The sequence below is a fragment of the Dipteris shenzhenensis genome, chromosome 15 (assembly GCF_047967505.1).
Source record: "Dipteris shenzhenensis isolate YYH24624 ecotype China chromosome 15, Dip_SZ_1.0, whole genome shotgun sequence".
Lineage (NCBI taxonomy): Eukaryota > Viridiplantae > Streptophyta > Polypodiopsida > Gleicheniales > Dipteridaceae > Dipteris > Dipteris shenzhenensis.
The window spans coordinates 2334901-2347942 of NC_141610.1; the positions used below are offsets into that span (position 1 = coordinate 2334901).

At 42.5% G+C, this 13042-nt stretch overlaps 1 pseudogene; it reads left to right on the top strand.

Annotated features, from left to right (window-relative positions):
• The first annotated feature begins 1225 nt into the window (after positions 1 to 1225).
• Positions 1226 to 11667, top strand: LOC147893206 (BTB/POZ domain-containing protein At1g30440-like; annotated as a pseudogene).
• Positions 11668 to 13042: the final 1375 nt, after the last annotated feature.

Genomic DNA, 13042 nt, shown 5'->3' on the forward strand with positions numbered 1-13042 from the left:
ACTTGATGTGTTGGTTGCTGTGTGAGTCACCAATGGTTTGGTTGTGTCCAATAGCCATTGCATGGTGAGTTTTGAGATCAACATGGATTCTCACAAGCTACTACTAAACTCAAGCACTACTATTGAAATTAGTACTGGAATCAAATGTCTGCATTTAAAACCATCTCTTCAAAATCACAAACACATGTAGACTATTAGTCAATTGAATACAAATTACCCCACCACTACATTATATCCAGATTCCATTTCGACCAGAATTTCTAACTTTGGATCCTCCAACTAGGTTGTCGACTCTCATAAACCTATAAAAGGCTTCATGTGTAATGCATTCACTGGTGTTGTGAAGAATATGTTTCTGTGCAATCCACAATCCATAAAGTTCCCTATTTTAGATCCTCCACAATTTGGTATTTTTTTTGAAAAAGAAGGGCTAATTATATTACTTCGAGACAAGAAATACAAGAGACTCAACAGCAATGCTGGAGCACAGGGATAACTCCCACCTGCGAAACTACAAGCCACACAGGGCTAAGCAAAAAACTGTTGCAAAATGCTGTCAAAACAAAAAGCCCTAGTCTGGGTCTTCTGAAAACCAGTAAACCGCGAAACCAAAAAAACTACGGATCCCTGATGAAGTGAATCCTGGAAGTACTAGAAAGTCTTCGAGACAGTGAATCATCAACTGATATGACTCCTCTGAGTCAACATCCAATAAACGAGGCCGACCAATAATCCCTGATGAAGTGAAACCTGGAGATACTCGTAATCCAAGCATGTATGGATCCCTCCTCCGCTGAACTCCCGTCCATCGTGCCCGCCCGAGGTTCCCAATAGGAAGAGACCTGCCAGCAGGAGCAACCACCACCTGGCGGGAGGCGAGTCCGCACTCCAGAAGCCCGCTCCACGCACCTGCAGGCCTCAACCCAAAAGGGGAGCCTCCTGGTACGGCAAGAAGAAGTAGAGCCAAAGGAGAAGGGATCCCTGAGGAAGGAGCCGAGGGCCGCCGTCTTGTGGGAGAAGAATCTTCCAGAAAAACTCTGAGTCTTAAGAAGCTTGGAGACCCAAGCAAAGAGGCCACCAGCCGACGCGACCCCTCTGGGTTGTTGTCCAAGGGCCAGGTATTTCCAGCTCCAGTGCACCACTCGCGGCCAGGAGATGCTGATGGGACGAGGGCAGCACAACCACCACCACGGGGAGGGACGAACTGGAGTGCTGGGGGATGGCCATGGCCGATGTCGCCAGGGCAAAGCTGCGAGGAGAACTCCAACTCCGGAAGAGCAGGAGAGTGCAGGGCAAACCTCCTCCCGCCAAAGAAATGCCACCGGGAGGGGAGAGACGCTTCCTGAAAGATGAACCCACTGCTGCTGTGAAGGTGCAAATGTGGAGGACCGCCAGGGCAAGGGAGACAGCTGACGCCGAAGATACTCCCCTCCGAAGAAGTGCAAGGCCCCATGCCACAAGTGGCTCGACACCTCCAAAAGCCCGAACACCCCCAACCCAAACGCGTTCTACTCCACGGAGAGGGAGAAGGGTGCAAAGGACCAGCCTGGAAGACCGCACTGCCACGGGAAGGAAGCCACCGACAAGCAGGCCAAGGCTGGGGAAGCGCCATCTTGGAGAGGCTCACGGCTGGACCGGAGCAGGGGGGCAGCCAGTCAGCAGGGGGGAGCACGCAGCCAGCGGAGGGGGCTCGCAGCAAGGCAAGCAGGGTGGCGACCAAGGTGCGGGGGGAGGGCGCGGGGAGAGAAGGGTGGGAGCGGCAGGGCGGAACCTAGGCAGCGCGCGGGGCGAGGGCAGCAGTGGGCGGGGTGAAGGTCGCGTACCCTCCACAATTTGGTATGCTCCTTGATATCTCAACTTTAGCTTGCCTACGAAAATTCCAAACCTGGAATGGGACACTAATACCAAATCATCAACCTTTAAAATCTTTAAGTTGATACTATGATTCACCCATGTTCTTCTTCATTATTAAATGACGTGCCTAGTATATTGACTCTGATTCTAGTCCTCCTTGACTTTTGAGCAACTATTCCTACTAAAACCGATCTAACTCTTTTTGGCTCTTTTCCCGACCACAATCTACAAATTGGGGGATATGAATTCCATATGTACTATAGCATCCAAGCCGTAAACCAACCAAAAGGCTATCATTCCCATGCTGAATTTAAAAGATATTTTCTTTGCCCGCAAAGGTAAATCCAATCTTCTATCCCAATTTTTTTGGTTCTCTAATACAGTCATCTTCAAAATCTACTTTGTCATCTTGTTGCTACTCTCTGTTTCTTTGTTTCCTTGTAGATGATATTTCATATCCATATTGTAAACCATGATATGAACATCTATGAAAAGCTTCATGGTAGCATTTAGAAAATGAGTCCCCTAATCCGAGACCAACTATATTGGGAACCAAAGCCATGTAATAATATTTTGATACAACAATTTTTCCATACTGGCTATGTATTATCCCTTAGCACCTGCACTTCCACAACAATCTATGGACATCACCACGTACTTATTGTTTTATGTGGAGCATGATCTTTTATTATAGATTTTTTTTTTGGCCTTAGTCTTGGACCCAGGCATATTTATACCCCCTAGCACTACTGCCTGGGTGTTCCAAGGGCCTACCCAACGGGGGTCGATGGCATAGTAGGAGTTTCTTATGAGTTGTGTGGTCAAAATTGTAAGATAAGGGTGTGTCTCACATAGCAGAAGAGTAGTGGATATACTTCTCATATCTTGTATCTTCTAACTTACTGGGGATAAGAGAGATGCAGGACTAGTTGTTTCTCTGTGGGCATAGCCCACACTGGATGAACCACATATATGGATGTCTCTTTGTCTCTTCCATAGTGTGTGATTTTTGCATTGTGTATTTTACAAATTTTTCTTCTCGCATTGTTGCTCCATTATCACATTGCTCCTAACAACTGGTATCAGAGTGTTTGTTTGAGCATGTCCATTGACTCATTAAGAAGGAGGTTCTTGGTTTGAGTGGGAGCATTAATGGAAGAAGGCAAGTAAAATGGAGAAGCTCAATTGCAAGAACTACGAACATTGGAAGATGTATATTACAGTCTATTTGTACTAGAAGGATCTTTTCTTGCCATTAGTTGGGATTGCAAAGAAGCCTGCGAATATGTCAACAGTTGAAGACTGGGAGGATAGAAAGGTGCTAGGAACAATATAACTATGTTTGGGAGCATCAGTGGCTTTCAACATTCTTGAATAGCAAAAAATTAAGGACTTGACGAGTACTATTATGGATCAATTTGACTAAGGTAAAAGGCATAAATATGTGTGTGTGCTTGTATGTGTGGCAATAGTATAAGAAAATATGGTGTGCATAGGGCCCAAGGTTGAGGTGGTAGGGCATGACACCCCTCCACATAAGAGGACCCATAGGTGTGTTGTACATAATCCATGGTAATAATATTATAAAATGTTAAGGTGGCATGGTTCCTCCATGTGCCACCCCTCCACCTAGGCGGTCCCATGCTTGCATTTAGTGAGACATGGCCAAGGACCATGGGAGAAGTAATGTAAAATAGGTGGAGATGGATATTATATTGGATTATTCCCTCCATGCAGGATAGGCCCATGTGGGGGGGGTGTAGATAGTCCAAGAATGCAAGTTAAATAATGGGGAAAGTAGGATGAGGTGGCAAGATTCCTTGTGCCAACCCTCCACTTGTCCTCCTAGATGTTTGAATGTATTATAAAATTGAGAAGAGACCAAGGGAGTATCTTAGACTTGGGATATGGGATTTGATTTATGTGAAAAAATGAGGCAAAGGGTTGTCACACACAATTGAGAGTGCGTACCCACCTAGCCTACATGGGAGATTCCTCCACACACACCATGCATGTGGGAGGATGCATTTATTGGGAGAGACCCCCCTCTCTTGGCTATAAAAGGAGGGGGCTATTCCTTGATGTGACACGCTCATTTTTGTAAAGCCACCACGCTAGTACTTTGATTTCCCCCATCCTATATTTCCTTTATAGTGCATGGTTGCATGCTATATCATGGATCTAGTGTGTAGCCTCAAAACATGGTGGGCATCTATGAGGCATTGGAAGCCACATAAGAGGCAAGAAACCCAAGGACATGAACTAAAAGAAACCAACAATATAGTCTAACCTATCCTACAAAGGTAAATGCAACCTAAGATCTAACCTATCCTAAGGAAAGCATCAAATAACCAACAAACTCACACCTTTCTTGCTCTCACCCTTCTCTCTACTATTCCCTATGAATGAGGTTATGGGCCTCTAGACACCTCATGGTACACAAGCTCTCATGCAAGCACTACTAGCTTTTGGCTTCTTGATAATGGTGATATCTTACACTTGAGGATGGTGACTCAAGCAACCCTAGAAAAGAGGAAAGTTATGCCCCTTAAATGCCTACTCAAGAAGGAACTTCAACCAAGTAATGCAATAATATTAACTCTCAACAAGCCTCTCACACTATGAAAGACTCATGAAAGAAATGAGAAGAAGATCATGTACACACTCCATGCAAGCAAGCACACATGAGCAGACTCCAAACTAGGGCTAGATGTGAAATGAGGACTCATCCCACCATGTTCTCAATATATAGATAGAAGATGATAGCCTTTGTGCCATGTGTCATACAAAGAGAGGCTAAATGGATTGCAACAAATGGGAAGTGGAGGTGGATCTAATCCTCCTACCCTATGGTACAAACCATATGATATATGCACACCTAGATCTAACACAAGTATAGTGCAAAATGTGGAAATATGCCTAGCTAGAATTTGACATGGATGGCCAATCTCATGTTAACATACCCCCACCTTTAAAGTACATTCCATCCTCAGAATGTGAATTTAGAAATTACATCAATGCAAGTGCAAAACATAGAGAATAGACTAATATGGCTCAAGGAGGAAATGTGATATGCTTTGAAGTGCACAATCCATGTCGATGATGAATGAGATTAGGGATGTGATCCCCCACCTCTAAAGTACACACTACTCCACCTGGGTCCCAAATGAAAATAGGGAAGTCAAATGGCTCTCCAAGTGCAGCTGCATGACTGAAAGAGGTCATTAAAGGTGATGACAATGAAGCACCGGTCAATGTAGATGTTGTCAATGAAGCACAAGTGGACATGCTTGAATCCCACTTAAAGATTTTAAGAGATAATGCTCTCAGATTGGCTGGTGACAAGCATAGGTCAAAAGATACAAGGCCGGGAACTGGGGATGAGGGAGCTAGATCTATCAATGAAGTGCTCATGAATGAAGAAAGAGACTACTCCTCATACAATGTGGCAATAAGACGAACAAAATTCTCTATAGTGGATAGGTGCCTAAAGATGATAATGGAGTATCGATCAAGGAAACACCTTGAATGCTTAGAGGGGTACTCAATGATGATAATAAAACATGGGGTGCCTCACTAGGTGGAAGAAATGACGGATCGTATTGCATTACGTCCCACTAGAGATCTAGGTGAAAATGGTCAAGATGATCCTGTAGTCATGGCAAGGAGCATGGAAAACCTTGGAGTGCCATCATGAGTAAGGTATCTCATAAGATGGAATCATGATGTGTAGTCCATGGATCCTAAAGTGTGCCACAAATCTCATCACATGCATACTCAAGAAATGGTACTGAGACAGCCACAAATCATCATAGCTATGATGAAAAAGTGATATGTAGATAAGGAGGGTAGTATCTTGCTAGGGAGGTGGATTTTAAAAGGCATACATCGATGAGGGGAGGTGTCATGTGAAGAAATACATCCATGAATGGGTGATGTGCCATGCTTGAAATACATAATGATTTACATGATGAATCTAATGGCTCTCTCTAGTACACAAAAAATCTATTGCATGACGTCAATGCCATTATACTATGAGAGGTAGTGTAAGAGAAAGAAAAAAGAAACCAAGGAAGGAAGAACAAAGTAAACAAGAGGGGCATGGTAGGAAAAGGTAGAGAGGTAAAATTATAAAGGGGATGTGAATGGGGTAAGGTGGGAGTGATGAAAGGAAAGAGGATAGAAGGGGGGGTGAGGAATGACGTGTTTATTCCAAAAGGGTAGTGCTCAAAAGTAACCTTTTGTTTTGGGAAGGATATTTTCATAAATTTGATTTTATGAATAGAAATTTAAGTACAAAAATGAATTGCAACCATGCACCAGTCTACGTAAGATGCTACATTAAATTTCGTAAGTTTAATTTTATTTGCTTTATAAAACTCTCAAAATTGGCTTACTTTTTTGTTTTAATTTGTTTTTTCAATAATGGTTTTTTATTAAAGTTTTTCCAAACATACTCTGAAAATGAATTTGGACATTGCAGAGTCCAAACTCTCTAACTTGGTTATCACTTAACTACATGGTACTAGACATTCAATTCATTCAAATTTATAGTATTTATTAGATACCTAGGTGATTTGTAGATACCATTATCATTCATACAAATGCTATCTTGATCTACTAACCAAAGCCTACAATCTCTTTCAGAATTCCTTTCTTGAAAACTTTACATATCTAATCAAAATATCTAATTGTGACCATCATAATACTCCTTGGTCTTACATGGTTCCATTTGAGAATAATTTAAGGTAAAATTGATTTTGATAAGACCCTATTATTCACGTCAAAGTGCATTAGCCATTGTTTCTCTTTTTCTTTTTCAAAGAAAAAATTTAGTATATAGTAAGTTTTATCATCATTGCTATGGAAGTAAATGCTTATCCCTTAAAACAAGGCAAGAACTTGGGGAAAGGGTACAAAGATACTACGTGATTGTTGATAATTCTAAAGGTGTTTAAATCAACATTCATACGATAGGTGGATATGGATTTTGGATGGAATTTGTAAGACTTTATTCCTATTAATGGGTGGTCACCTCCTCTTGTATGTGAGGATCACCTTAGCCTTCTTTTGAATTTGGATTAGGAGATGAAGACTTTGTTGCTATCAAATGGGTGGTCACCTCCCCTTGTATGTGAGTGTCACTTTAGCCTTCTTTTAACAAAGTGTGGTTTTTTATTTCCTTCATCTCTTCTCTCCTATGTGACTACATCTTCTCATTGAGCACTCTCATTTGGTTCCAACATGGTATCAGAGCAAAGGCTCTTCTTGCCTTTATCTTCTTGCCATGGTTCCTTGCGGTAGTGCTATAGTGAATGTTTGAAACCCCTTTGTGAATTTTCACATGTAATTTTTAGAAAAATTTATTAAGTTTTGTGTTTCAAATTGCCGTTCATGGAAATCATCCTTAAAAAATTGCCTTTTAATAGACCAAAAATTGTTTGACCCTAATACCTTGACTCAAGGAATTTTTATGCCTCGAGATTAATTGTAGAGAGGGAGTTGGTTCTTTTTGGGCCTTATTTTTGGGAATTTTTTCATTACTTGTGGGGTTCCAATGCTCTAGGAAATGTTAATCGACAAGTGGTTTTACATATGGCATATCCCCATAATGAAGATCCCATTATCTCCATATTCATGGGAGAACTAGATATAGATATTACATTTTTTAGCTCACACATTCTCTGTGCTTCATGGACTTCTCCATGTTTTTGATGATGTCCAAATAGCAAAATGTTTATGGTACTTGGAGAGCTCATTATTATAGTGATGTAATTTTTTACTCTTATTATGTTTTATATCCTCATGCAAATGGTATCTCCCTTATAAAGGTATAGACACTACCATGTCATGATAAGTGATATTGGTAAGACCTTCCTATAAAATGATATACTGCTTTATGTATATGACATGGAGAGATATTGATGTTTTAGGATTACACCCATAGAGTCATTTATTAACACACTACTCCCTTTATTTAGTAAGTTGTCAACTAAGGCCATGTCTTTGATTATATTCAAATTTTTGTAATAAGTTTATAACTAATAAAAGAAATATATCCTAATTATTATGCAATACTCTACGCACTTGTATAGAAGGGGAGTGTTGAGATTTCTGCATTAGGATGATTAGAGGGTTTAAACCCACATGAGCATGATAGCACACCACTTGTGCGTGAGCATCACCTTAGCCTTCTTTTGTTAGGGATAATAATCAAAGACATATCCTTTCATTCTATTTGTGCATCATTGCATCTTCTCAGTCTCTACTCTGCCATGTGAGAACATATCCTCATCATTAAGCACTCTCGTTTGGTTTCTAATAGTGATTGTGGTGTAGAAGTTGTGACCATTAAAACTAAGGACACTGAGATGAAAATCTTGAACCCAAGGAAAGTCTTGAGTAGATGTAGACCTAAGGACTTGGAGAATTGTGATCAACTTCCATAGGGCATCAAACCTTGATTTGTGGAGATGCATATCTTGCTTGTTGGTGAGATTTGCAAAAATTATACAAAAGACTAGAGAAGATAAGCTTGAGAAGAAAAAACATCAGTATCCTGACCATTTCACTAACAACATTGTATTCATTAATTTTGGACCATTTTGATGTACTTCGACTTTGCTTTAAAATCCTTCCCAAATGAAAAGTTTAATTTTTGCAATGATCCCTCCCCAATAAAAAGTTTATTTTATGGCACCATCCTCTCCACATAAAAGTTTTATTTACTCACACAATGTTTTTGCACTAATAAGGGAAAAAATAGGAAATATAATTGGCATCTTACTCTAGTATAAATTTGTAATTTCAATAAACTTTCTTTAAAAACTTAACCTTTTCTTAAACTTTTTAACAATTTAAATTAATTACAAATTTTAATGCATGGAAAAATTATGTGTGTGTGTGTGACACACACACACATGAATGTATGTATGTATGTATGTATGGTCCATGCATGACATTAATTTACCATAAGAGTCCTCTAAAATCTCCACGATATCCTAATGGTATTAATAAGTACATTTTGAGAGTTTTAATACTGTAAAATGGTGTCATGCACACATGGCACAAACATGCCCTTGGTTCATCGATGGAGGGCCATTGGACATGCCCATGGGGCTCTTATTTCATCCGTGTTGGTGTGTGATTCATGCTACGGTTGTTGGCTATTGACAGAGGGGAGGGAGGGGGAAAGAGAAAGACAGGGAGGGGGGAAGAGAGAGGGGCGAGGAAGGGGGAAGGGAAGGGAAGGCGGAGAGAGGGGAAGGAAGGGGAATGGAAAGGAAATGGGAGGGGGAAGGTAAGGGGAAGGAAAAGGGAAGGGCATAGGGAAGGGGAAGAGAAAGGAAGGGGAGGGGAAGGGAAGGCACTGGAAGGAAAGGGAAGGGAAGCGAAAGAGAAAGGGAAGGGGAGAGGGAAGGGGAAGGGAAGGGGGAGGCAAGGGGAGGAACGAATACGGGAAGGAGGAGAGGGGCGAGGGGCGAGGAAGGGAGGGGAGGGTGAGGAAGGGGAAAGGGGGGAAGGGAAAGGAGGGAATTCGCCTCGACTTCTGTCCCTTCGAATTCCCGTAGTATCACCTCTTCTCAGCCTTCTCGTCTTGCCGTTGCTGCTTTTGCTGCTTTGCCAGCTCTAACAATCTCGTGGTGTTTTCGACAGTTTCCTCTCGTTTCAAGATGTGGACTTCTCAAGATATTGGTTGCGGAAGAATGGGAAGCAGACGCTTCAAGGGTAGAATTGGAAGGCGTCCCTGGTGGCGCAGAGGGATTCGAGCTAGTTGCGAAGTTCTGCTACGGTGTGAAGCTCGAAGTGTCCAAATTCAACGTTGCCTTGCTTTGTTGTGATGCAGAGTTTCTGGACGTGACAGAAGAGCACGACGAATAGAACTTAGTCGTGCAAACTTGCGCAAACAGACTTTCAAGGATATAGTGACAGTTTTACATACTTGAGAGAATTTGCTACCCATGGTGGAAGATTTGAAGATGCGTAGAGTGGGCAGCATCGAAGGCACTGAAAGACCAAGAAGTGTTGACACTCTCGGATTTCGCGAAAGGAGCCGGAAATCAAAGTAGTCTGATTAGCTTGCACGATTGACAGACGAATATCGGCTGCACAGATTGGTGGACCGAGGACTTGTCCATTCTTGGCCTCTACCAGAGAGTGCTGGCAGCCATGAAAGCGAGGGGGGGTGCTCTTGTGCAATATGTGCACAGATCTCTGAAAGGTCTGACGAGGAAGCATGTGGGAGTGTGGGATCCGAGCATCCGGAGCAAGCTGAAATTGCACAATGCGTCAACAGCCATGGAGCACGAGCAATGAATTTTGGTAGAGACAATCGTTAGCCTTTTGCCCGGCGAGAAGAATGTGGTGTCCATCAAGTTTCTGATCAGATTACTGCGCACAGCGAGCATTTTGGACACTACTCTGGGGTGTCATCTAGATCTTGAGCGTCGCATTGGCAAGCAGCTGCACAGAGCGACTTTGGATGATGTACTCATTCCTTCATTGGGTTACGGCAGTGAAACGATGTTCGATGTGGGCACTGTGCATCATCTTGTTGTTATCTTCGTCGACCAGCAGGGAGAGGATGACATCGATGATCGTTCCGACATGTATGATGAGACCGACCCGCTTGCTTCTCCAACGCAGAATCCCTTATTCAAGGTCGCCAAGCTCGTGGACGGGTACCTTGCAGAAATTGCTGCCGACTCGCATTTAACCTTTGCCGAAGTTCATTGCCCTGGCAGAATTACGCTCGTCCCCTAGACGATGGACTGTACAGAGCAGTGGACACCTATTTGAAAGTATTGCTTCCGATCAATCTTTTAAAGCCCGCGCGGGCTCCTGTTGCGTTTCTCTTGGTCAATGTTGTTTCTCTGATCTTTGGCTTGGTTGGATCTACTGCTTTAGCGGTGCATTTCGTTACCTGCTCTGGCATTATTTCCCTTGCAATCCTCTTCATGTTGTACACTCTCTTAGCTTTGTCCCTGTTTGGTTTGAACATCTTGAACATCGTCCTCTCCCCGAAAGCTCTGCGATCTCCGGAACCTTGCATCCTTGGCTCTCATCACCTTCTCCGGGCTTTTCTCATCGCCAGCATCTTTTGTAGCTCCCTCTCCATTTTCGGCTTCACCGCCTACTCCCCCCCTTTTCTCGACTTCCTGCTCGCTCTCCTTGGCCTTACTTCGTATTGGTTCAGCACCTCTGTTGTGGCTAGGCAAGCTGCAGTTGTATATAGGAGGAAGGATTAGCATCTGTAGAAGAGTAAAATAGGTGATGATGATTTTGAGGATCCGTCTGCAAAAACAGCGGACATCAAGCTCGCATCAAGCGATCACACCGAGGATGCCTCTGCGAAAACAGTGGACACCGAGCGTGCATCAAACGATCATACTGAGGATGTTTTTGGGAAAATAGCAGAAACCCCTATCCACATCGGCCCTAGCCACCCGAACAGGCAGACGACGATATTGATATTTCGAACGATTGTGCTGATCAGCATCGCGAATCGCTGGTGGACTCAGAATGTGCAGATTTAGTGGCCGAGACATCCAAACGAGACTCCGCAGTAATGTGACCAAATTTCGTTATATGATGCAGAACAATTTTTGGCCTACCCTTGTAAGGGTGCTTGATGTATTTCTAGATGCGCTTTAGAGTGTCAAATCTACTACTATGGAGCTCAAGATTGCAAATGTTGCCGAGATCGTGAACAAGATCTGTATGCAGACAGAGATACTATCGTCCACGCCACATACAAGCCTACCTAGCCTTGGCTCAGAGAGCTTGGCTTTCACAAGTTACAATTTCTTTTTAGTAGGCCTAATGAATCTCATTCATCTTGTTTAATTTTAATTTTTTTTATTAAAAAAAAAAATAAATCCTTGGCACGTACTTGGATTGTAGTGGCTCTTTTTTGTCAACCCCTTCACTGTTTTTATTTAAGGCATGCTCATGGAACTCTGCAAATATATTTACTTACCATGCTTCAATTCTACATCATGAAATCTATATCAATTATTAGATTCTTTGTTGAGATATCGAGCTCCACTCATGATATGCCAGGGTGACTGTTGTGCATTTATGTCACCGACTTGTTAGCTGCAGATGCGGTTGGTACACCGCCCATGAATAATAGCTGGATGACAGCTATCTTTATGTACTCTAGTTAGTGGCTCAGTTAGTATGCCACCTAGGTTAGTTGAGTCTGGTTTGAGACCCACATACAGGGTTCATCTATTCCTTTTTGTAAGAGAGAGTTTTTTGGCTTTTACAACTAAGAAGAGAAAAACTGTTTTCAGCCTCCACCTTTGTGTGTATTCCCCCATTGTGTATGTGAGAAAGTTGCAAGTGAGACTCCGTACCTCTCTCCCACTCTCTTCACATGGTATCAGAGCTCGATTCATGGTAAGGAGCTCAAGGAAGCAAACCAAGTTCGCAGTGTCTTGGTAAGAGGATTAGTGTTGCTTTCCTTTTTCGAGTTTGGGATCAAATCTTTGCAGGTAGCACAGCCAGAAAGTGCAAGAGTGCACTGTCTCAGATTGAGACACCCTTCGCGATGCGGCGAGAGGGTAGTATATGCTACGGCTGCGGGCAAAGCCCTCGGTTACTTTTTTTTTTTGATTTGAGACCGTTTCGGGGCTCATTTTAGTGGCAGAAGTTTTTCCGCATGCACTCAGAAAAGTGGCCTGTTTTGGCTGTGTGACCATTGTTCTGCAGGTCAGTGAAAAGTTGCCACTGAAATTGTATCATATGCCTATGCACAAAGATATTGGGAGTGACAGTATCATTCTTATTGCTTGTTGATGCAAAATCATCACTAGGAAGTGACTGTGTTGTGGTGAAATACCACTTTTGTCAGTTTTGCAGATTTGCCTTGTGACGCAGAAGTTGTGTTTCTTGTAGTGACAGAATATTTTGTAGTGTTCTATAATGGCGTCTGACTCTCTTTCACAGATTGTCACTGAAAAGCTTGACAAGAACAACTTCCAAGCATGGAAGTTTAGAATGACGAATTTCCTTATGGGAAAAGGCTATTGGGAGTTCATTACAGGAAATGAAGAAGAACCAGTTCTTCCTAATGTTCCCAATCGACAGGAAATGCAGGCATTTAAAGGCTGGCATGAAAGAGCCAGAAAAGTTATGTACTGGCTGTCTATCAGTATTTCAGATTCTATGATTGTGCATATTC